General features: G+C 38.2%; 1 long non-coding RNA gene across 1 annotated transcript; it reads left to right on the top strand.

Moving 5' to 3' along the window:
- The first annotated feature begins 2425 nt into the window (after positions 1-2425).
- On the top strand, positions 2426-3372 carry LOC138122136 (uncharacterized). The gene is made up of 2 exons (XR_011156357.1): positions 2426-3148; positions 3199-3372. It is a non-coding gene; the product is annotated as an uncharacterized lncRNA (long non-coding RNA).
- The last annotated feature ends 19858 nt before the right edge of the window (positions 3373-23230 follow it).

Here is a 23230-nt window from a genome sequence, read left to right as displayed (position 1 = left end):
GTAGTAAAGTACTTCGGTGTACAATTCGAGTGGAGACGCCACAGGGGCAGTTCCTACCCCAAGTTGCTCTCGTGAGGGATCGAGAGTAGTTGACTCAGACGTTCGGTCGTCGTATGCGGAAGTACTCGGAAAACGGACGCGCCCCGTGTGCGAAGATACGTGGTCGAGGACGCGCGCCAAAGATTACCAAAAATTTATTCGGATGTGACTTTTTAAATTACAATCTCAGATTGTCAATCAGACTCTTTTTAAATCGCAAGATTTTTCTTCGTGCGGACGCATCGTCGTCCGGACATTTCTTTCGTGAGTGGTGTTGGAGTCTCACTCAAAAATTATATCATTATCAGATCGGAGATCCTACAGTTTTATCGGGAGGTTGGTTGGGAGTGCGGCAGGTCACTTTCGCCTTTTTTTTTTTTTTTGTATACACCGGTTCGGCTCGCCGTTAAAGAGCGAACGGTCGCGTAGTCAACATGGGGGGGGGGGGGGGGGCAACAAGTGAGTCGTTGCGTTTTTGCCTTTTTCCATCTTTGTCTGGTTGTGGCGTTTCGTAAACCCGAGGAGTTTCTAGTTCGCAAAGGGCGAACGTTGTGCTTTCGGACGTCGTGTCGTCAAGGTTGAGGACCCGGAGGACGGTAGCGTGGTCGTCGCCGTGGTGCGCGGACGGTCAGGAGCGAAAGAAGGAGAATCGTGGTGAGGTTCATGTAGGGTCGAGTGTCCTCTGGAGGGCCGAAGGTTGTACGGTCGAGGAACTCGTCGCCATAGCGCTGCGGCGGATTTGGGACCTCACATACGGAAGAGCGGGAGTGGTCGAACGCGTTGATGCGGATTTGGTTCCTTGCTCTTACTCCAGATCTTCGCGCCGTCCACGCGACGAAGAAGATCTTTCACCATGATATCGTACCGTTCCGGGAAATAAGTTGGTTTTTGACGACGAGGTCGCCGGTTTTCATTTGGATTTCATAGCTCGGGGGAACGAACGCGCGATCATCGACGTGGGGCGCGGGCGAAGAACGCGCCGAAGGGTTTCCAGCGACTCTCGAACTTGACCCAACGATGTTGACAATCTTTCAAATTTTTCGTTGTGTTGTTTCAGAAATTTGTGATCTGTTGTGATAGCATCGGCTTCACAGCAACACAAAGGGGGGGAGTGTTTTGTTTTCTTTTCGTTTGGGATTTCAACCTTGTAGTAGATCCTTCAGATCGTATCAGTTTGGCGGTACTATAACCTGCTAGGTCGGGTCCAGAGACCTGGGGCTTCACCCCGAACCGCAACCATCGCCTGGACATTTAACGATAATAAAAACACAATGCGAACAATCGACTTTACTACGTTTGGGCATCGCTCATCTTTCGCTCGGAACCACTTTTATAAAAATTTCGCTCCGCTCAATGTTTATCATTTAGGGGAGGTCGTGTGTTATGATTTAAATTTCGCGGTAAATTGTAAATGCTAGAAGGTTCGTGAACGTTCCTGAACGAGCTCTCGGACCCCGACTTCCGGTGCCGGCCGCGACAAATTTGCGAGAGGAGGGGAAAAGATATAAAAGGTGGAACGGACGCCATTTTTGAGGTTCTCGACAGGTTTGCCACGATATTTTTCAAAATTTTGGGTCGGCGGTTGGCAATTGTTGCCGGTAGCTCAGTCTTGGGCGGGGTAGCGAACGAATCAGCCAGACCCCAGACAAGATAGTAAGGGCGCCAGGATCCTCCGGCACTGATGCTTAGGGAGTATCCGGATCCAGTGATACTCCGGGGCCGATACCCGAAATGAAACGCACGTGTCCCAGTTAACCAATTTAATCAAATTATACTCCCTGGTACAATATTTATTTACAATAAGTGAAAATTAAAAGGATAATTTGTACAATTAATTGTTGGGAAAAAAAACTAAATTATTGTTCGATGTGGCCAAAGCCAAATATAATTGCAACAAACAAACAAAAAAAATTCAATGAACGGTCCTGACCGGTAACGCACAAAATAAATCTGAACTAAAAATGAAATTCACGCGAGCCGCCGACGATACTTGTACAAGCTTCGGTGCGACCGCGAAACAAACGGTATCGAATTAAAGCGCAACTCTAAATTTACCGGCGTCGGATTTACAAATAATATTGTCAAAAAAAAGTTTGAATCCCAAATTACACACACACACAAGACAAAATACGCGACAGAGAGAGACGGTAAAGAAGCAAAAGAAGGGACGTTATCTCCCTGCCGAAAAACTGCTGCGGCCTTGAGAGACGGAGATACCCGACACGTTCCTGTAGGTGCGATATGATATTCGGGAACGATCTGACCTGAGCCTCCTGCGTCGTCCTTCGGCGTCCTGCGGGGTTCGCTGCTCGGCTGTCCTGGTACCGTTGAGGCCGCTGCTGACTCCGGTGGAGATGAAAAAAAGAAGAAGGCCAGAAAACAGGGAACTCGACGGATCCGCTGGAACGGGTCCGGCAAAAGGTCCTCGTAATAAAAGATCCGCTCAAAAGACCCTTTCATAGAAAGAAGAGAACGCCATTAGGTAACGTACGACGGGAAAACTGTGACTTACTCAGTCGGCGTGAGGTCTTTTTTTTTTGGGGCGACGAAAAGCCAAAAAAAAGTCCGTGACTCCCAAGATCCGGAAATTCCGATTGAGTTGGGGTTCCAAAAGGTACGCTATCCAGCACGAAACGAAGAACCACGCAACTCTTCTGACGGGCACAGGAGACTTCGTGAAAATCCCGAAAATCGGTGCGATCCACAAAAAGAAACGCTGACACGAAGTTCACCCAGTCACGGTACTTTTGCGAAAGAGGAAGAGTGGCATCGAAACGCGAACATATCGCCTTGCCCAAAAAAGTCTAACCAGTCTCGGTGAAGGAAAACAGACCTTAACAGCTGTCGACAGAAGGAATATCGTGAACCGACAGGTGCGTGCGTGGTCGAATTTTTGACGCGCGACAGCGGGACCGAGATAGGTTAGAAAAATCAAAACAAAGGGACCAAAAGGCCTACGCCATCGATCATCGGTGAGAACCGTCGATCGAGACCGTCTCCAGGTGTTTCGGGAGATGAAGAGAGTTCCGTGAAAGAAGGAGAAAAAAAAATGTCCAGGGACGAGAAGGTGAAGGGAATTTATGGAGTTGGTGTCTAAAAAAAGGGAAAGGTAAGTGAACGGTACATTCAGAAGACCTACTCAACTCCGATAAACTCTAGGCCGTGAAGAAAGAAGAAGACAGGAAAGAGCGAAATTTTTCTGGCGAAGGGCCAAGGTTCGCGACCTGACAAACCCGACGGTATATAGCTACCGTCCCGCTGAAATTGTGAGGATAAGGGCACGATTCCAGCTGCCTCTTCAGCTGGGGCCAAACGAAAAGAAAACGAAGAAAAGCCGACAAGGAAAACCAAAAGAGAAGGATTAACGACAACGACAAGCGAACGGGAGGATGAGGGATCGGGAACGAAAAAGACAAACAAAACGGATGAAATTTTCGAACCGTGACAGGTTCTCGGTTGACATTTACGACCGAATCCGCGTGTGTGTGTTTGTGCTCAAAGGGGGAGATTAGGGGGTGTTTTCTCAGTGCAACAGGTGCTGGCGAACCCGTGGAGGAAGACCGAAGCGGCTGGAAAATCGTCCAGGAGGAGCTCCAACCGTACGCTGCGGCGGATCTAGGCTTCCTTCACGAGGGTCAACGACCCTACGCGTCAGCGGATCACATTTCGCCACCCTGTTGGGCCGGCGTCATCCCCCAGGATCCCACCAGAGAGCAGGACCTCACACCGGACAGTCCTTGGCCGAGGAACCCGAAGTCCAGGAACAAATCTTATCTGGCAAGGTCCTTCAGCGTCTTTCTTATTCTGTCCGCCATTTTTCTTTTATGTAGTTTTGCGCTATCAGACCTGAAGTGACCTCGCCAGAGAAGACGCGTCAGCTGGTACTCGGAAAGTTTTTGTTACGTCTCATTATCGTTTTTTTACACCGAGGCTATCTCTTACTTACTTTCGTTTATTCCTAGGAAGGGTCGGGGGGAGGAAGGACCCCGAGGACTTTCCGAGGATACGGACGGCGTGATAGACCAGCGGCGGAAGAGAGGCTCGGAGGACCTTCCTCCAGCTCACTCTTCCCTGTTTCACCTTCATTCATTTTATATTTTATTAAGTATTGCCTGGTAGAACCGGCACTTCTTAAATTAGTAGTTTAAGCGCCCTCTGCGTTTTACTTTTTGATTTTCACCTTATCACCTATTTCACTTTTAAGGATTTTGAATTTGTTTATTTTACCCTAGAGTCATTTAAATTAACTTTGATTAATTGTATCGTTTTGGGATTAAGTTTTTTTCTCTTCAATTCATTAGGCTACAGTGTATCGCCCAAAGTGGCGTCTAGGTTATCCCTATCTTTAATTTAAGTGTCACGCTGTATGTCCAGTAGTCGAGGATTAAACTGTGTAACTTATATCTGTGTTTCTATCTAACACCTGGTATACCACCGTGCTTGTATCTCATCACTTGTTTTCTTTAACCGTCTTGCTCTCGAGACGTTAGTGTGTGTGTGTACCGGACTTTGGAGACAATCAGTCACAAAAAAGCGTTATTTTAAATTTTCCCCAGAGCAAGTTGGGAAATTTAATTTTACTCCAGTAAAGGTAAAAATAATAACGTAACAGTACCTATAAAAAAAATTCCAGGAATCATAACTTGTTGCTTTGTTTTACATAATGCTGCAAAATTTCTTGTCATGAACCAGAAGAAACTGATGGAAATCTCTTTCAAAAAGACAGATTAGACGAAACAACATTGCACATATTATTTACGTTCAAGAGTTGTAATTAAATAAAAAGTTACTTATATGAAAAATTTCTACCAAACAGTCATAAAATCTTTTTTTTTTGGCGTTATTTTCAGTAGCTTACGACAGTCAACTTTTTTTTTTAAATAGACATGTAGTTTTTTAGGCTCAGTCTGATAAAGTTTTTTTTTTCTGAATCTAACGATGAATTAAAAGTTATCATTTGGTCCATAGCTGACTGAAAAAAAAAATAAAACAATTTTTAATTGTGGTTCAGTTTATTATGAAATTTTCAAGTGTGCCGTGAAAAACAATTGGAATACAAATAGCAACAAATGTCAAGTGTGAGTTTGAAAATTTTCAGGTGCAATCTTGAAGAGTTTTATTATTATTTTCTTGGAAAACATAAATAATAATAATAAATATTATTATTTTTTCTATTAACTTTTTGTTTTTGACTAATTACGATTTTTATTACACTCGAACATAAAATAATAGTCAAATGACTGCTATCCTGCATGACTGACAATGTTATTTTATACTTAAATAAAAAAAGTTTAAAAAAGCAGATGAAAACTTCTTAGCTGACGTTTAGATGACATTTATCGTACTTTGTATTCCGATTGTTTTTCACGGCACTCTTAAAAATTTTATAATAAGCTGAACCACAAAAAAAAATTTATTTTTTTTTCAGTTAGCTATGAACCAAATGATAACTTTCAATACATCATTAGATCCAGAAAAAAAAAACTTATCAGACCAAGCCTGAAAAACTACATGTGTCCATTTAAAAAAAAAAAGTTGACTATCGTTAGCTATTGAAGATAACGCAAAAAAAAAACATTTTATGGCTGTTTTGTAAAGCTTGAAAAACCATATCTTTGATTTTTTTGTTCATTGAAATCGGGTAATAAATAACAAAGTTATGGGTTGAGGCGTTTTTCATCAAACAGCCTGTACTATTGGCAACTAGAATTGACAGTGGTTTTAACTGATTTGATTGAGACCCACCTGATTTTTGCTCATACAAGTGAGGTATTTGCTTCGAAGTAAAAGTAAAAGGTTATTCATACAATCCGAAGCAGATTCTTTTACTTCCAGCTTCTACTTCGAGCATTTGCTTTAACTTTATACTTATACTTTGAGCAATTGCTTTAATTTTATTCATACGGACCATTGAGTGGTATGAATAAAAAAAAGCATTTGCTCTTACTTCGAGCAAAAGCTTCGAGAGTGGACCATTTGCTCCACCTTTTACTTCAAGTATGCATGAGGGTTGGCCATGACTTTGTTAGAGTATTCACTCTGTATAAATTATGACAGTGTAAAATATCATTTGCGAGTACAAATGTAAAGGGCCCCACAGACTGCGTAATTGTTCGACGGTTTTGTTCGACGAACAAGTCTGTTCGAACAAAAACGATGCAAATCTGAAGTGTGTGTCTGGAAAACCGTCGTTTTTGCTCGCGAACAAAAATGAGGAAAATGATCAGGTTTACCCTGATTATGTCCGTCGAACTTGTTCGACAGACTTGTCAATTCGAGCAAATCTGAAGTGTCTGCGGTGAACGGTTTTAAAAAACGTTGGTTTTTGCAGTAGTGTAGTACCAAATAATAAAACCAGATTTTGGCGATTTGTATTTCGCGACAAATTATTGTTTGAAAATGACGGATTTTCGCCAGATTAACAGAAAGTTCTTACTGGAATTAATGGAACTCTTCGCAGTCTTCCGTATTTATGGAAAATATATGCTTTTATAGCTAATGCTGCCGCCACTGCATACAAATATAACTTGATATTCATTTACTCATTAAAACATTTAAATAAAGCCGAAGTGTGTGTGCAACTCGTGTTCATCGTTTTTGTTCGAACAGACTTGTTCGTCGAATAAAAACGCAGAATGTGGGGCCCTTTTAGAGTGAAAGCACAAACGACAAAATAGATTCGAACTTTATGAAATAAAATGTTTTCATTTTTTGAAGAACGATGTAGATACTTAATTACATAAAATTTGTAAATTACAATCGTAAAGTCTTACTTCTCTTTGATTTTACGAGTAGGAGCATTATTTTAAACTAAATTTAACTTTTGGGCATTATCCTTTCATGCAGACTTCCTGGTTTTCCGTTATAACATCGTTAATTAAACGACGTCCAACCTACAGATCAAAATTACTAATTTATTTCTCAAGACTGTTAAGGACTAGTTACATTCATCTGTTAGCCTTGTTACCTAGATCAAATCAGGCCCATCTTGCTTCACGTTTTCATAGCACTTCAAGATGCTGCACTAGGTTTCTTGAGACATAACTTTCGATATCGTGTTGAAGAACATTTTTACTTGATACCTGACAGCTGATGACAGTTTATCTTGTCAAATTTACTACACTGTGTGAAATGTGTCAAAAAATCATGGCCAACCCTCATGTCTTTAGAAAATGAATACATTATAACAGTTGCATCCAAACCGGGTGTCCGATACAACTGTTAACTTGTCGTTTCATATTTTGTATTGAATTTTGAACCGTCACTTTGACAATTCAAATCAAGCTGTCAAGCGTGTTGCCAATCTAATTTAGAAGTTATAGCTTACTTTAAGAAGGCGAGTAAATGTTGTCACCCACTAAAGCCGAATCGAACCGAAAATACTAGACCGAACCGAATCGAATCCCTATGTGCTCACTTGTTCGTACCTTCATGCAGGTGAATCGAGTTGTGAAGTTTTTATTTTAATGATAGCCTTGTTTTAACTCATTTAAACAATGTCGACCTCTACAGACGATGTTAAGATCGTAACGGCTTTGTTAGCTGAAGATGAATTAAAAAAAAAAAAAATTTGCAAGTGAGTTCATAGGGATTCGATTCGGTTCGGTCTAGTATTTTCGGCTCGGTTCGATTCGGCTTTAGTGGGTGACAACATTAAGGGATTCTGAGCTACGATGTCAACCAGCAGCCAAAAAAGTGAAGTTGACCCAACGTCATCAAGAAATTCGACTTGGGTTTGCTTTATAGTACGGTGCGATCAATTAAAAAATAAATCGAGTCGGCGTGTTACCTATGGCAACCCATGCTATAGCATAGGCTCCAAAGCAAACTCGATTTATTTTTTAAATGATCGCTCGGTACTATGGCGGACAATAAATTTAGGCCGGCAAATTTCTGACATTTCAAAAAAGTCAATGCAAGCGACCATTTATTGTCATTATGACTGATGTGTCAGTTTGTCAAACTGAAGGTTTTCAAGCTGTTTGGCGTTTCCTTCGCCCTTACAGATCATGCCGCACTAGCATAACTGATTTGTAGTAGCATTTCTCCCTGGTGCACGCTTCTTTTCGCAATTTTAATTTTGATTATCGCTGTCACGATGACAAGAATGACAAAAATCGAAAATGGAGTTAGTTGAACATAATGCCGGCTTCACATTTTGATGTGAAGGCCGGCCTAAATTTATTGTCCGCCATAGTACATATTTAGTTTTTGAAGATGAATTTTGGAAGAACTCATTTTTACAGACGAAAAAACTTTCAGTCAAATTGAGGTAGTCAACAATATATTGCCATAATGTTACCGTGAGTAACGCAATTGTATGCTTATCGTCATCAGTTTATTTTTCAACAGGACAACTGTCCCATCCATACAAGATTGGTTCAGCGAAAATAATATCAACGTCCTTGATTGGCCTAGCCGGAGTCCGGACCTCAATCCAATCAAAAATTTTTGGGGTTTACTGATGAAAAATATTCAAAGAAAAAATGTTAGACCACAAAATGTCGAAGAACTGTTGGAACTAATTTATAATGCGTGGGAAAACATAGAAAATGATTACTGCATGAATTTATGTACTTCTATGTCACGGAGGCTAAGAGAAGTTGTTGTTCGAAATGGCGGTGTGACAAGATATTAAATATTAGGTACATTTTACAAAAATAATTTTATAAATTTCCATTGAATGTTTGTTGTTTAATAAAAAATACTAATTAAGAATTAATAATATTATATTCTAATATATTTCTAATATGAGTGACGTAGCAAGCAAAAGTGAATCGAATTTTTGGCACATTTTTATTTCTTGAACGTTATCAAAATGGTTGAACGTGTGACTAATGACTACTAAAATTAAATGAATCTATTTTTGTCTGAAAAAAAACTCAACATAAAGTTGCACTAAGTGAGGTCTAAGGACCAACACCGACGAGAAAAAATCAAATTAATATGATAAAAATATGCAACACAAAATACATAATAAACTATAAATATTTTAATAGTAACCATAGAAAGAGTAAAATTTCGACCAGACTTAGATTAGCGAAAAAATACTGTCCTACTTTTTTTTGTTCGCGACTGTATGTTGCAAATTCTAAAACAAAAAGTAAATAAAGTTATCAATAAATGTCATTTTGACGTTGTTCTAATTTATTTTAAATTAGACAACACAGAGTAATCATTTAAAGGGTTTACTACAAGTGCTTAATGCCAAAAGTTTTTGTCTTTCAAGACAAAACGTAGTATGTTGAAGTGCTACACACATTTTAAACGATCTAAGTAACAATACGATTATTAACAGATAGATGGACATCTTCTTCAATGTGAGAACAATGAATTTGTATTCGATTAAATCCTAAACTGTATACAGTACAACTTCGACAATGCATACACACTCGGGTTCTCCATTAATTTCTTTTAATGGCCAAGCATCGTTTTTTAAAAGTTGGAATACATTATACAAATGAGTTTTTTATTTTATTTTTTTACAATTATAATTTTATAAAAAAAAATGTCCCTACATTTTTTTTTCTTAAACTTATAGTTACGTGGGTAATGAATTTTGCTTTACTTTTGTCCCTCACTATATAGATCTAATTTATTATAGGTCTGACAACGCTGCAGCATTTATTACATTTTAGATGGCATTCACACACATGTGCAAAACTCAAGTGTCTAAACTGCAAGCAGTGTTGCCAATGAGCGGGTGATTACACAAAAAACGGATAATTTGACAATTGTCGGGTCATGGTGGGGTATTCGAAGTTTTCGGAAAAAATCGAGTTTTAAGCCATCAAACTGTATGTAAAGTATCGTGCGTTCATTTAAATTTATCCTCAAAATTGATGTTGGAGAGTCAATTGAGAACGCACCACTCGCGTAAAAGCGTACACTCAAACAGCTGATCTGTAATCTATTACACAAGTCTACAAAATTAAAAAAAAAATTGGTGCCGATGAAACTTTAACATAACTTTAATGCATAGCATCTAGTGATCTTCTCACTAATATTAATCTGTGAAAACTACGTACAGTTCTTGCGGTACCGGCAGCGAAAACAGTTTGCCGTTTCACGTATTTAGTGTTTGTTTGTGTTTGTATAATTAAAAACGGGCCGAAATAAAATCTTCGAGATATTTTCGTCAAAACGATCTTGTTTAAATGATCTGAATACGTTTTATTATATTTGTGACGAATATACGATAAAGAAGTGTCTAAAACCCATATCTAAATTTGTGCAAACTGTATATTTCGCTTACTTCAACATGAAAATCAAAGACGTTGACAAATCTTGGATTCCAAACAATGTTTGCAAAACGTGTAACGAACATTTAAGACAGTAGATGAATGGAAAAAGACATCATTTGAAGTTTAGTGTGCCTACGGTTTGGAGGGAACCAAAAAATAACTACAATAACTGTTATTTTTGCTTATGGCACTAACCTAAAAAAATGACATCCCGATCTGAAATCCGCTAAGAGACCTGTGCTTGTTGTTGAGACAACATCATCAAAACCCCTACCTTTTACTAAAGCCGCTACATAATGGTAATAAGCATGGTGCGGTTAATATTGCTCATTCCACTAAATTAAAGGAGTACTGGTATCAAAACAAATATCTGGTTTTGAAAAAATTGAAGTATAATACTATGCATCAAAGTCCGTTATCTACATAATTAATTGGATAAGTTTCCTGAAAATCTTGGTCCTTACAGTGAGGAACAAGGAAAGCGATTTCATCAGGACCTAAAAATTATGGAAGCAAGGTATACTCTGTTTGTGAGGCCTATGCGACTAAGCCATAAAACGACCGAAGCGCTGACAGATTCCAGTGAGTCCAAAACATTTCATGAATAATTAATTAAAAGCAGCCTAGGCCATTCTACTGATATTAATACCGTATGTTTCAAAAAATTTCTGGTCAAGTAGGTCCTGCAAAACAAAAGCATTAAAAACGTATGGCGCAGCTTGTCAAATAATAACTGAACTGTCAAAAACGTCATTAATTGCCGTAACAATTTTGTTCGCAAAATGTTATCTATGAGAATGATTTTCACTCCTGAACAACAGATATTCATGATTGAACCTTATTTTTCCAATGGTCACACACTTCACACATTTCGAGAAAGTGACAGTGTTCAGCAGAAGTGCTCGACCCAAAGTTCGTACTGAGGAAAATATTGAGACTGTCAAACGTGGAAGACGAACTCCAATTATCTCTCAGGCAACTGTCGCAGCAGACTGAGTTACCAGTGTCAATTTGTCAAAGGATTGTTCGAAAGGATCTTGAAGATTCAGTAACAGCTGAAAGATACCGGAACAACATTCTTGATGTTTTCACAATCAACTCCAACTGGCTCAAGGGTATTTTCAATAAGACGGGGTTACAGCACGCGAGATTCTTCATTATTTGTGGCAATTTTTTGCACCTATGCTACTTGATAAAGAGGAGTCTACCAATGTGCATCGAAGCTCAAGGCTATCATTTTTAACCCTTGCACTAAAGTAATTTAAAACACATTATTGTTAATTGTTGTTTATTTATTTATTTATTGTTGTTACATTACTTGTTTACACATATTGCCCGGGTTTATTGGCTTTTGTTGATGTTGTTGTTGCGCGGCCGTGCCGGGTACATAACCTAACTTTAATCCGAAGTAAATAAGCGATCGTCTGCGCCTCCGCGGTACTGCAATATGAAATCTTGGCGCCAACGCCAACGGCGAACCCCAATTCTCGTAGAATCGTAGGGGAAAAGAACCGTTCTCAAGCTTTTTTTGAAATTGCCATTTTATGACAGTTCATTCAAAACAATTATTGTGATAAACACATTTCCACCTGAATATTCAAGTTACGCCATACGTTTTTAATGCTTTTGTTTTTCAGAACCTACTTGACCAGAAATTTTTTGAAACATACGGTATATTACAATCCAACTTTTTGGATTTCCTGCTCTAAAGTAATATCCCTTACCTAGCATCTTCCAAAAATCATTTTTAAAGTGAAAACTTCTTTAGGCGCACTACATACATTTTATTCCCGGGCAGTGAATTAGTTTCATGCGACACGGTAAAATCGTAACGCAGATCGAGATCAGCGCAAATCGTCCGCAGAACAACACGGTAAGCTAAAATCATGGGAGTCGAGATTTGTTGCGGAGCGGGCGAAAAACAATCAACTGTGCGTCACTTGTCAATTTTCAATTTTCAGTGATAATTGTGTTGTGACCTGACTGACCTCAGTGCAGAGCTGCAGGAGTAATTGTATACGAGTATATATACAGGATATTTCACGAGTGGTAATGAGCCTGACGTAATTTAAAATGCAACCCACACTATATTTCCGAAAAAAGCTGGCTACTGAAATTAAAATGTCCGGCTTTTTTTGAAAATGTATTGTGGGTTGAATTTATTATTCCGTCAGGCTCATTATCACTCGTGAAATAGCCTGTATAGTTTTATATAATATAAACGATAAAGACACGACAAATATTGTAAGTTTATAGATGGATGTAGGATTTAATACGTAATTCTCAATTATATGGCTTCAACAATTCATCTACCTATTGGAAAAATTTGTGGAGCAAAATTTGAAGAGGAAAATGGACAAATTATAATACAGGGTATTGGTATTGCTATGAAAACTTGTGTTGTGTTCAATGTCGTCGTCAAGAAAATAAAACTTGAACATCCAAACCTAACCTCACAAATTTTGCTAGAGTGTACCTCTAAAAGCGGACGTATTTGCAGTTTCTATTGAAAAATACAGATTTTTGATGTTTATTTAAAAACAGCATTGGATTTAAATAATATTAATTATTTATGCCTTGCTCCTTATTCCTCCAAGTCATCCATAATGATATTACTTAAAATCAGTAACGAGCATCATAGAAGTTTTCACTTCTGTCGTGCGGTCTTAAGCACACACTCTTTTTTTTTCTCACTCTTACGCCCGCACACAGCTTTCAGAACGAGGATGGCCAGTTTGTTAACGTAAGCCGAGAGCATATCTTCCCGACAAAAGGAATTTGCATATGCGTGTGTTAAGCGGTGATTACACAGGTCTGCACTGATTTCGATGTTTGCATAAAATTGACAGTTTTTGAACAATTTCGACCCCCTGATTACGAAAATGATTTTGGTTTTGCGCTATCACGTCTAGTTTTTTCACAAATCGTTTTTTCTTAAAATTGAAATGTTCACCTAAAATGAATGAATTATTTCAAAATTTCGATATTGTAATATCGGACAACAATATGGATATTCGAAATTTCCTTGTTTTATTTGCGAGTGGGACTGCCGGGCACGAGACAAGCATTGGACTCAAAAGAAATGGCCTTTAAGAACTAGACTTGTACCGGGAAGCAATAATAAAAAATAATTTATTTGTATCCTAAAAAAGTAGTATTAGGTACCACCAATGCATATCAAACTCTGTTTGATGAAGCAATTTGTAAAGCCTCTTGATAAAAATGGACAATGTTTCAAGTATTAATGTACAAAGTTACCAGATCTGTCCAATGCCAAATGAAGAGGTTAGGACCTCAAATAAGATCTTTGTACAAAGGTAATGATTTTCAAAATTCTATGAATGTTGTTGAAAGGAATGCCTGGACGGCATTTAAGAACGTCGTAGAAAAATTGCTTGGAAATCACAAAGATGAAGACTACGAAAATATTGTAAGAATCATGTTTAAAAATTTTCACATTTTGGGATGTAATATGAGTTTGAAAGTGAATTTCCTCTTTTCGCACTAAAATCTTTTTCCTAAAAATCTTGATGCTGTCAGCGAGGAACAAGGGGAACGTCTTTACCAAGATATAAAACAAATGGAGAGGTGATATCAAGGAAGATGGAGCCTATCAATGATGGTAGACTTTTGCTTGATGTTACAGCGCGATGTACCCAAAAAAAAATATACAGCAGGCAATCAATTAAAAGAAGTTTCCTCACAAAGCGTTAAAGATGCCATTCTCATAAGAAATAAAAAATTCAGTTAGATTATTAACCAAGAATTATTATAAACATCTTAATTTCCTAAATAAATTGCTTATTTTTTTTTTGTTAATTGTGAAAAAACGTGACGTGATACAAAAAAATGAATTGTATTTTTGTAATCAGGGCTTCAATGTTATACAAAATCAGTTATCACAATCAAAACATCGCTTAAAAAGTTTTGTTTTGCAGGCCTGTGTTATTATCGATTTATGACAACCCAGTTTTACGAGTTATCCGCAACAATCTCAAAAACCGAGTTTACCAGGGTCGATGGGATACACATATGATGGCTGACTACTGCTGGGGTATCTTGCGTGAATGTCCTGAAGAAATTTACTCAAAGAAATCATAAAAAGAAGCTTTCTTCATGTTCAGTAATGTCATAAAAGGTCAAAAATATGTACAAGCAGCAGTTTTTGGACACGTGTCATATCTCGGAAACTACACGTACGAGTAGATTTAGAAAAAAATATATACCATTAGAATCAGCATAACAGGCATAGTCAAAAACAGTTTTAATGTTTCCGGCACTAAATCTAGTGTAGACCTGTGTTACCCGCACACACTTTACACTCCGGATGGTAACCGCTACCTGCTGGTCGTAAAGTGCGTCTATCGATATTTTGAAACGACTTTTTAAACACTAGTTAACATTTTGGGTCGTTTATGATGGTTTCATTACTACGGGATTATTTACCTACCCCGTAACAAAAACTCTCGATGTTACCTGCGGATTATAGAGGATCGGTTACTCACTACTTTTACGACAATCTTTGTCAGCTGGCAATAAACCACTGAAGGAAGCAAAAGGTCGTTTTAAAATATCGATAGACGCACTTTAACCGACCCATTTTCCAGGTGGGTTGAAGCGTTCCCCGTCAAATCGGCGACGGCCCGTGTGACGACCACCATCCTGGAAAAGGAGGTATTTAGCAGGTGGAGATACCCGAGAGCCGTCATAACAGACAACGGAAGTCAGTTCAGGAGCGGGCGTGTCACCTCTGGCAGATGAATGATTGGACGACCGCAAACTACGACCCTCGGGCAAATCCAACCGAAAGGAGGAACCAGGAGATTAAGAAGATCCTCCGCATAACTTGTCAGACGTCCCCTGAACTACCCTGGGATCACCGGCTGACGAAGGGGCTCTTCAATCTCCGACGACCGCGTAACTCCGCCACCGGTCAATCGCCCAGTCACTTACTCCTAGGCTTCGACCTCCGCGGCCCCGGCGAGTGGACCAGCGAGCGTCACGAACAGACCTGAAACCAACAAAGGCGATATCGGGAGCGGTACGTCCGACCAGGCCCGCCACTCACAAAACTTCAACTAGCCCGGCACCACAGGAGGCGCGGGTTCAAGCCCAAATGGGTGGGTCCCGTGAGGGTCATCGCCGATGCTCGTGGTAATTGCTACTGGATCGAGCGAGGAGCCTATGCAACTCGAAAACACTTGGACAACCTGCGACTCGCGCCCGGACAAGTCACATCTGATGCCGACACACCACAAGAGCCCGACGAAACCGGGGATGAAGAGGAAGCCCAGGAGCCCATCACTGTGGGACTATTTCTGCCGGATCAACCTCCTCCTAAGCAACCGAAATTGCGAACACACCGACGTCGGCAAATCGGCCTTGTCTTGTGTTCTTTGTAACTGATTTCCCTCAAACTAGATTACCCAATGCTAGTGGTGTGCGATATTTTTCGATGTTCATCTAACATCGATGTTTTATTTCGATGTTCGATGTTTTCAACATCGATGTTGCCGTTTACGAACATTGATACATAACTATCAAACGTTTACTGCAAAAGAAGTTTTTTTTTCTTATGCAACCATTAGACAGACAAGAAAATTTTTCCCAAAAACTGAATTACCACTTGATTCTACACTCAAAATAACGGAAAGCGCTGGAGTATTATCTGGAGAAATTGGGATATCCAAATGGAAGGATCGAGGAAAAAAGTCTGTCTGCGTAATAAGTACTATGCACAATCCTTTAGAAAACAGCCATGTATTGAGAACGCAAAAGGATGGCTCAAGAAAACAAGTCAGCTGCCCAGTGTCGATAAGCGATTATAACAAGTACATGGGGGGTGTAGACCGTTTTGACCAGTTGCAGTCTGCATATAATATTGAATGGAAAACTTGAAGGTGGTCGATGAAGATCTTCTACTATTGTCTTGATGCAAGTGTGGTCAACAGCTACATACTATATTCAAACACCTTACAGCAAACGAATTTGAAGACAAAGCCTATCACACAACTCAAATTTAGATCAACTTTGGCGTCGGAATTGATAGGAGATTATTCTGGCAGGGCGAACCATGGTCCAACACAACAGTCCGGACGAGGACGGAAACGAAATCATCCACATGGGCGCCCAACAGTATATAATGCAACTCGTTTGGTAAATGTAGGGGATCATCTTCCTTCAAAAGGTCCAACTTACAGGCGGTGTGCGCATTGCAGTACACCGCAAAGACAAAAAAGGTCGAATATTTTATGTATAAAATGTGAAATTGCATTATGTATTGAGTGCTTTGTACCATTTCATACTAAGTAAAAATTAGTTTTTGTTTATTGATCTACTGCGGAAGCTTATTTCATTTCTTTTTTTTTGTTAACAAATTTCTTAAAAATTAAATTAAATCATTTCATTTAATTTAATACGACAACCAAAGTACGCTATGTGGTAAATATATTTCCCAAGGAATTTGTTTTGAATACTATGTCGTGAGTGGTCTCTGGTAAAAATACTTACCACCCATTTTCAAAAAAACTAAAGGCAAAATTGTTTTTTTTTTGTTTCATGTGCATCATTTGTAAGGCAAAATTATTGCGTTGACGTTACAAATTGTAACAATTTTCAAGCCCTAGAGTCTTGCCCTATAAAGGGTTAATTCTATTCAATAGAATCTTTGAAGTCATCCGCAAAGGAGGATCTCACACACACTATTAATGTTAATTTTTTAGTAGTTTTTGTTTATCATTTTATTTGTTATTGTTTTTTGTTCCTGTTTTACTATTAAATTGATTTAACTTAACGAATATTTTGCTTTTGTACTTAGGTTGTTGTAGTGAGGCTAATCAGATGTCGCGACGAAATTACCATTTAAATAACGTTTGTTCTTTAAAAAAGGACTAAACAAAAATTGAGTTGATTTTTATTAATTAAAATTTCATATAATTTGATAATGTATAACAAAATAAATCGAACTCACTTCATAACATGAAAACAAGCGTAATTTTGGGGTGAGGCTAATCAGTTGTCGCGGAGCGTACATAATTTTTTTATTAATTACTGTGGTATCGGTGCCTGCAACGTGCGTTCTCTTGCGGAGAACCGGAGAGTAGGAATTCACCGGTGAACTCTTGCACGATCCGCTCCGTTATGTGTTATGTGTAAAATGTAAAATGTAAAAGTTAGTAAAGTCAATGTTGTATGTTTCAATGAAGAACCCAAAAACACCAGAGCGGCGAGGAATTAACGGGCAGAAACTGAAGCAAAAAAAAAACTCTCCACTACAGAAAGAAGAAACGGCGAAAGAACGGTACGCGAGAATAAGGAGTGCATCAGTAAATTGCAACTTCGGCGCACAGCTGACGGAAGTGCTGAAAAACAAATTCGTCGTAGGATTACGAAAGGGTAAAATCCTAGACCGAATATGCGAGGAGCCAATAACCGAAGAACTGTCAAAATTGGTCTCAACAGCTCAGGAGAAGGAATCAGCCCTAGAAGAGGAAATCAATAGGATCCAAAAGAAGTACCCGCAGCCGTCAAGCAGCCAAAAACCAAGACCGAACGACAACAGACAGCACTCAAGAGCAGAAGACAACCCCAAAAGTCAAGTCGGCCCAGCAGGTGAATGTAAACATTGCGGAAAGAGGCACGGGGGGAAGTGCAGATTTGCTTATTGTAAGTGCAATAAGTCCTCCAAAATTGGACACTTAGCCAACATTTGTCATAGTAAACTCAAATCAAATAATTTCTTAGAAGTTGAAGAAGATCTGTAATGCATAACTTTAAATGTGAACCAAATTTGTAATCCGTTTATCGTAAAAGTAAACATAGACGATACTGTACTCGAGATGGAAATTGATAGCGGCACAATTGTATAAGTAGGGAAACGTATTACAATCAATTTTCCAGTTACCCATTACATTACATTAATATAAAAATTTGCTATAAGGGTATGTTACAGCCAATAAAACTTTAGGTAGTCGAAGGAGGCGGTCCACCATTGTTAGGACGCGACTGGCTAGAGTCATTTAAAATAGGTTTCCAATCAATAAACCCAATTTCGAAACCTAGTGAAGTGGATAGAGTAATACGAGTAAGTAAATTTCCTAAAGTTTTTAGCGGAAAGTTAGGACGGTTCAAAAAAAATGTCAACCTAATGATTTTAAAATTATTTAGTAAAATTGCCAGAAAATTTGTAACATGTATTGCAACTTCAGTGCCTTCTGAACGCCTGTTTTCAAAGACAAAGGCTGATTAGACCAAAGAAGAAATCGTTTAGAAGGCAAAAGGTTGTCAAAAATATTGTTTTTACAGTCTGTAAGCAAAGATATTTGGGATTTACACTTTACAGTATACAATTGGTGTTCGCACCTCTTTATATATATTTTTTTCTTTTTATAAAATCATAATTTGAATTGTCATTAAATTTAAAGAGAAAATTTTGTTTTTTTTTTAACTGAATTATTATTAAGTTTAAAGAGAAAGTTTACTTTTGTTTTTTATTTTGAAATATGCAGGGTGTCTCAGCTAAGACTTTCGAGCCTAATATCTCGGTTATTTGCCAAGGGATTTTTATGAAATTTAAAATACAAATATTTTAGACGGTGAAGCTTCAATTAGTAATAATAAAATTACCTCAAGTTAAAAAATGTTATTTTAACCCATTAGTGCATAGTATCCGTTTAAACGGATGATATTATTTGGCGCCTTTTTTGACGTTTGAGGTTATGTATTAAAGTTTTCATGTCAACAAGGGCTTACTGAAGTGTTCTTGAATAAGTTTGTGTGGTTGTTGGTGTTTTTTTAGTGTGTTTTGGAGAAATTCTGCCCCCATGGATCCCTCATTCTATGATACACGTGGAGGAGGGTAAGTTTAACATTATTGTTTCAATTAATATTCATAATTGACTATTGCTCTTGTTACCACGTGTGCTATATACCCTAACTTATGATATGGAATCATGAAACATATTTTAGCATATACCGTTTCCAAGATATACACTTGAATTTTTGACATCCGTTATAACGGATACTATGCAATATGAGCAATGAAACTAAGATATTTGTATTTCAGTCTGCCGCTGCATCAGCTTCTAGAATTGTTGGAAGACGATGAGGATGCGGAAGATAATAATGGCATTATTAATATCTACGCGGTTCCCCCAACTGATGGTGCTGACACCGACGAAGACAGTGATGCTAGCGATGATGAACACCAAGCGAATTTGAACCACCTTGGTAGAAAAATGCTGCATACAGTTTGTGAAATGGATAAACCAATTCTCATGAAGATAGCTTGACTCCTACAGTAAGTGATGACAACGAATCGGAGGATAGCGATCCCGAAATGAATCTTCCACTTGCATCTCTAGTAAAACGAAAACGTCCCTTAGTGACAACTTGGAGAAAAACTTCCGTTCCGAATTATAAAATAAATAAAATTTGTTCTCTAAAACCTCCAAGTAAAGAAGCAGCTGAGTGTAAAACACTCGTCGATTTTTTTCATTTATTTTTAACTAAAAATATTTTGGGCGAAATTGTACGTCAATCTAATTTATATGCTTTACAGAAAAACAAATCCTTGAATTTAACGCTTGATGAAATTTACATTGTATTCGGAGCATTTTTATTATCAGGGTATGGAAAATACCCCAACAAGCGACTGTATTGGTCGAAAGAAAACGATGTACCCACTATTTTATGTGAGAGTATGCGTCTAAATCGATTCGAGCAAATTCTAAGACATTTTCACTTGAATGACAACAGTGCGATCGACAAAAATGATCGCTTATATAAATTGCGTCCTATCATTACCGAACTCAATCAGAATTTCAGATTTCATGGAGGGCTAGAAGAACATTTGTCAATAGACGAGAGCATGATACCATATTATGGTAAGCACTATGCCAAGCAGTTTATTAGAGGCAAGCCCGTCCGATTTGGGTTTAAAAATTGGGCTCTATGTCACAGCACAGGATATATGGTAGCTTTTGACATATACGTAGGAAAAAACGCAGACACTGTAAAAAAGTTTGGTATTGGAGGGGATGTAGTAATTTCTCTTATGAAATCGGCAAACATTCCATCACACGCTGGATACAAATTATATGTCGACAATTATTTTTCTACGCTAAATTTATTCCAACATTTAGCAGAAGAAGGATACTGTGCAGCAGCTACCATTCAAGAAAATAGAATAAAGAAGTGCCCTCTGCAAAGCGCCAAACAAATGGCTAAGCAATCGCGAGGATCATATGATTTTCAGACTTCGATGACGAAGATGTCTTGGTCGTGCGTTGGAAAGATAACAGAGTTTGTACAACTATTACTACTTATAGCACGGCTGAAGAAAAATCAGTGGCAAGATGGTCCAGAGAAGAAAAAAAGAAAGTAATGGTGCCCCAACGTAAAGTGTTTGCAGACTATAACAAGGGAATGGGTGGCGTCGACAAAATTGACCAACTTATTGCGTGTTATCGAACGAGAATGCGGTTGAGAAAATGGTTGTGGCCAATTTTCATTTATTTATTCGACAGTACCGTGGTTAATTCCTACCTTATCATGAAAAAAAAAACCCGCAAGATGAAAGTGTCGTGAATCTGCTGACATTCCGAAGACATTTATCACTTCATTTTTTAAAAACATATGGGAAACCTGCATGCCGTGGAAAGATTATGCCAAACCCAGTTCAAGATATTAGATACGACGGTCGTAACCACCTTCCCGAATACTCAGCCACCGATAAAAAATGCAGATTTTGTGGATCAAAGGCAAAATTTGTTTGTGTACAATGTAAAGTTGGGCTTCACCCAAAAGGCTGTTTTTTACAATACCATACATTTTAATGTCATTATGCATGGTATCCGTTATAACGGATGTGCCATAAGTTGCTACTTTTTGAATAAATTTTTTTTTTGCTTCGTTTTCTTTAATTTTGGACTAAAGAACACTGTCTATAAGAAAAAAACAGATGAAATTAAAAAAAAATTACTTCATGCACTAATGGGTTAACACATGTTTCCTTTATTGAAAATTAAGCGCAATTATTATTAGATTGTTAAACATTAAAAAATAGGTGTCTACACAAACAATTAACTAAATCACTCGTCTGATTCAACGAAAAGATTAGATTTTGTTGTTAAAAATGTAATCTAAATTTTGAAGGTATTTGAGCAGTGACCTTTTGAAATTATTGATGAAAAGTTGCCAAGCAACAATTTGTACACCCCTTAAAGTCGGTCAAAAGTGGGCGCGCTTTATTAGAAAAGACAAATTGTGTAAATTTATTGAAAATACTCTCAAAATAGACTACAATGGCAGAAATTTCAATATTGTTGAAAAAGGAGAGTGTGTTGAGCCTGTGGAGAGTGTCGTAAGAACTTCAATGACACAGTTCGTTTTCTCGTGGAACACTGTAGGCTTTACAAAATGTAAGGTTCAGAATGTCGTTAATTTATTTGAAGACACTGGAAGCGTACATACGTGAACTAATTACCTTGCTAAAATATCCCGATACTGTTTTTGTCTTTAAGGGAAGAATTAAAGCATCCAGTATAATAAATTACCTCCAAATGTTGTTTTTAACTTTGTATTTGTAAGGTTAGAAAGATAAACGTCAAATATGTCACCTGCGTTTATGTGAAGAGGGGTGACCAAAATTCGGCAACAGTGCGCGTTTGTTTCATACGCGTCTACGTTTTTGCATCTGCAGCCACGTTTAACACAGTTTTTTTTTCTTGCAAACCAGACATCTTCCAAGGACGAGTTTCTCCTTACAGTATTTTTTATTGACGATCAATTTTTTGATATAAATCTCAAGTGATTCAACATTTTAAAAAGGCATGTAAAAATTACGTTTTTAAGACTTGGGTTATTGCATTAATGGGACTTTACTCTTCACCGTCTAGAATATTTGCATTTTAAATTTCACAAATATCCGTTGGAAAATAACCGAGATATTAGGCTCGAAAGTCTTAGCTGAGACACCCTGTATACAACATTAAAAATAAAAATATCCTTCTTTTTCTTTAAGACATCGATGTTTGTCAAACATCGACGATCGTTTGACGAAGTTCTTTTAACATCGATGGTAAAGTTCGATGTTGGTTTCGATGTCAACATCGATGTTCAAAGTTCGATGTCAACCGCGTCAGTGTCACCGAGCCGAGAACGACAAGAGACATGGCACCTACCACCGGTACCTACAGTAGTCCTAGCTCGACCACCAGAAGTCCTGGTTGTAACACTTGGTTACTTTATACTCCCATTACTTTTATTAAATTTAAAGTGGATCCGTTAAATGGTAATAATTTCTTCAATTTTTTTGTTAGTTGCATACTGTACACTAAGGGCCCGATTTCAAGTCATGGTGGCAAATAGGTGGTGCAGCGCAAATGTGTAGCTGTCTTTGTCCTACACATTAATTACCAATATGCGTCATCTTTCTCTCTTGCGTCGTTACCATGACAACAAGTGCGATCGTCGCAAGTCAACTTGAAATCGGCCTCTTACATGGCTTCTCTGTTAGCAAAGCATTCAGACCAGGTTGCATGTATAAACGATTTGAAACCGACTTTCCTATTATTATTAACTGAAACGTAGCTCTCTGACGTCGTACCGAACTCGCTGGTCTTTTTGGATGGTTATACCATTTACAGGAAGGATCAAAATCATAAGAAAAGAGGAGGTGTGTGCATCTACGTTTCCAATGAGTTACTGTCCAATAACAAAGTCACCCCCATAGTTACCAACACACCGGGTCCTTTTGCAGGTGTATAATCAGTCATTGAATTTTATTCTGGGATGTGTATACATGCCTCCATCGTCAATCTATAACTATAACTTTCAATGAAATAGTTACTAACTATGACAAGGTTTACATATGTCTCAGGAAAATCAATTAGCCAACGGCTCTTTGCCGCGCAAACGTCGAGAACAACTGGAGTACATTAAAAAAT

Source organism: Tenebrio molitor, chromosome 1, assembly GCF_963966145.1.
Source record: "Tenebrio molitor chromosome 1, icTenMoli1.1, whole genome shotgun sequence".
NCBI classification, from domain to species: domain Eukaryota; kingdom Metazoa; phylum Arthropoda; class Insecta; order Coleoptera; family Tenebrionidae; genus Tenebrio; species Tenebrio molitor.
Note: the sequence above shows the minus strand (reverse complement) of the source record. Positions and strands in the feature narration are given on the sequence as shown.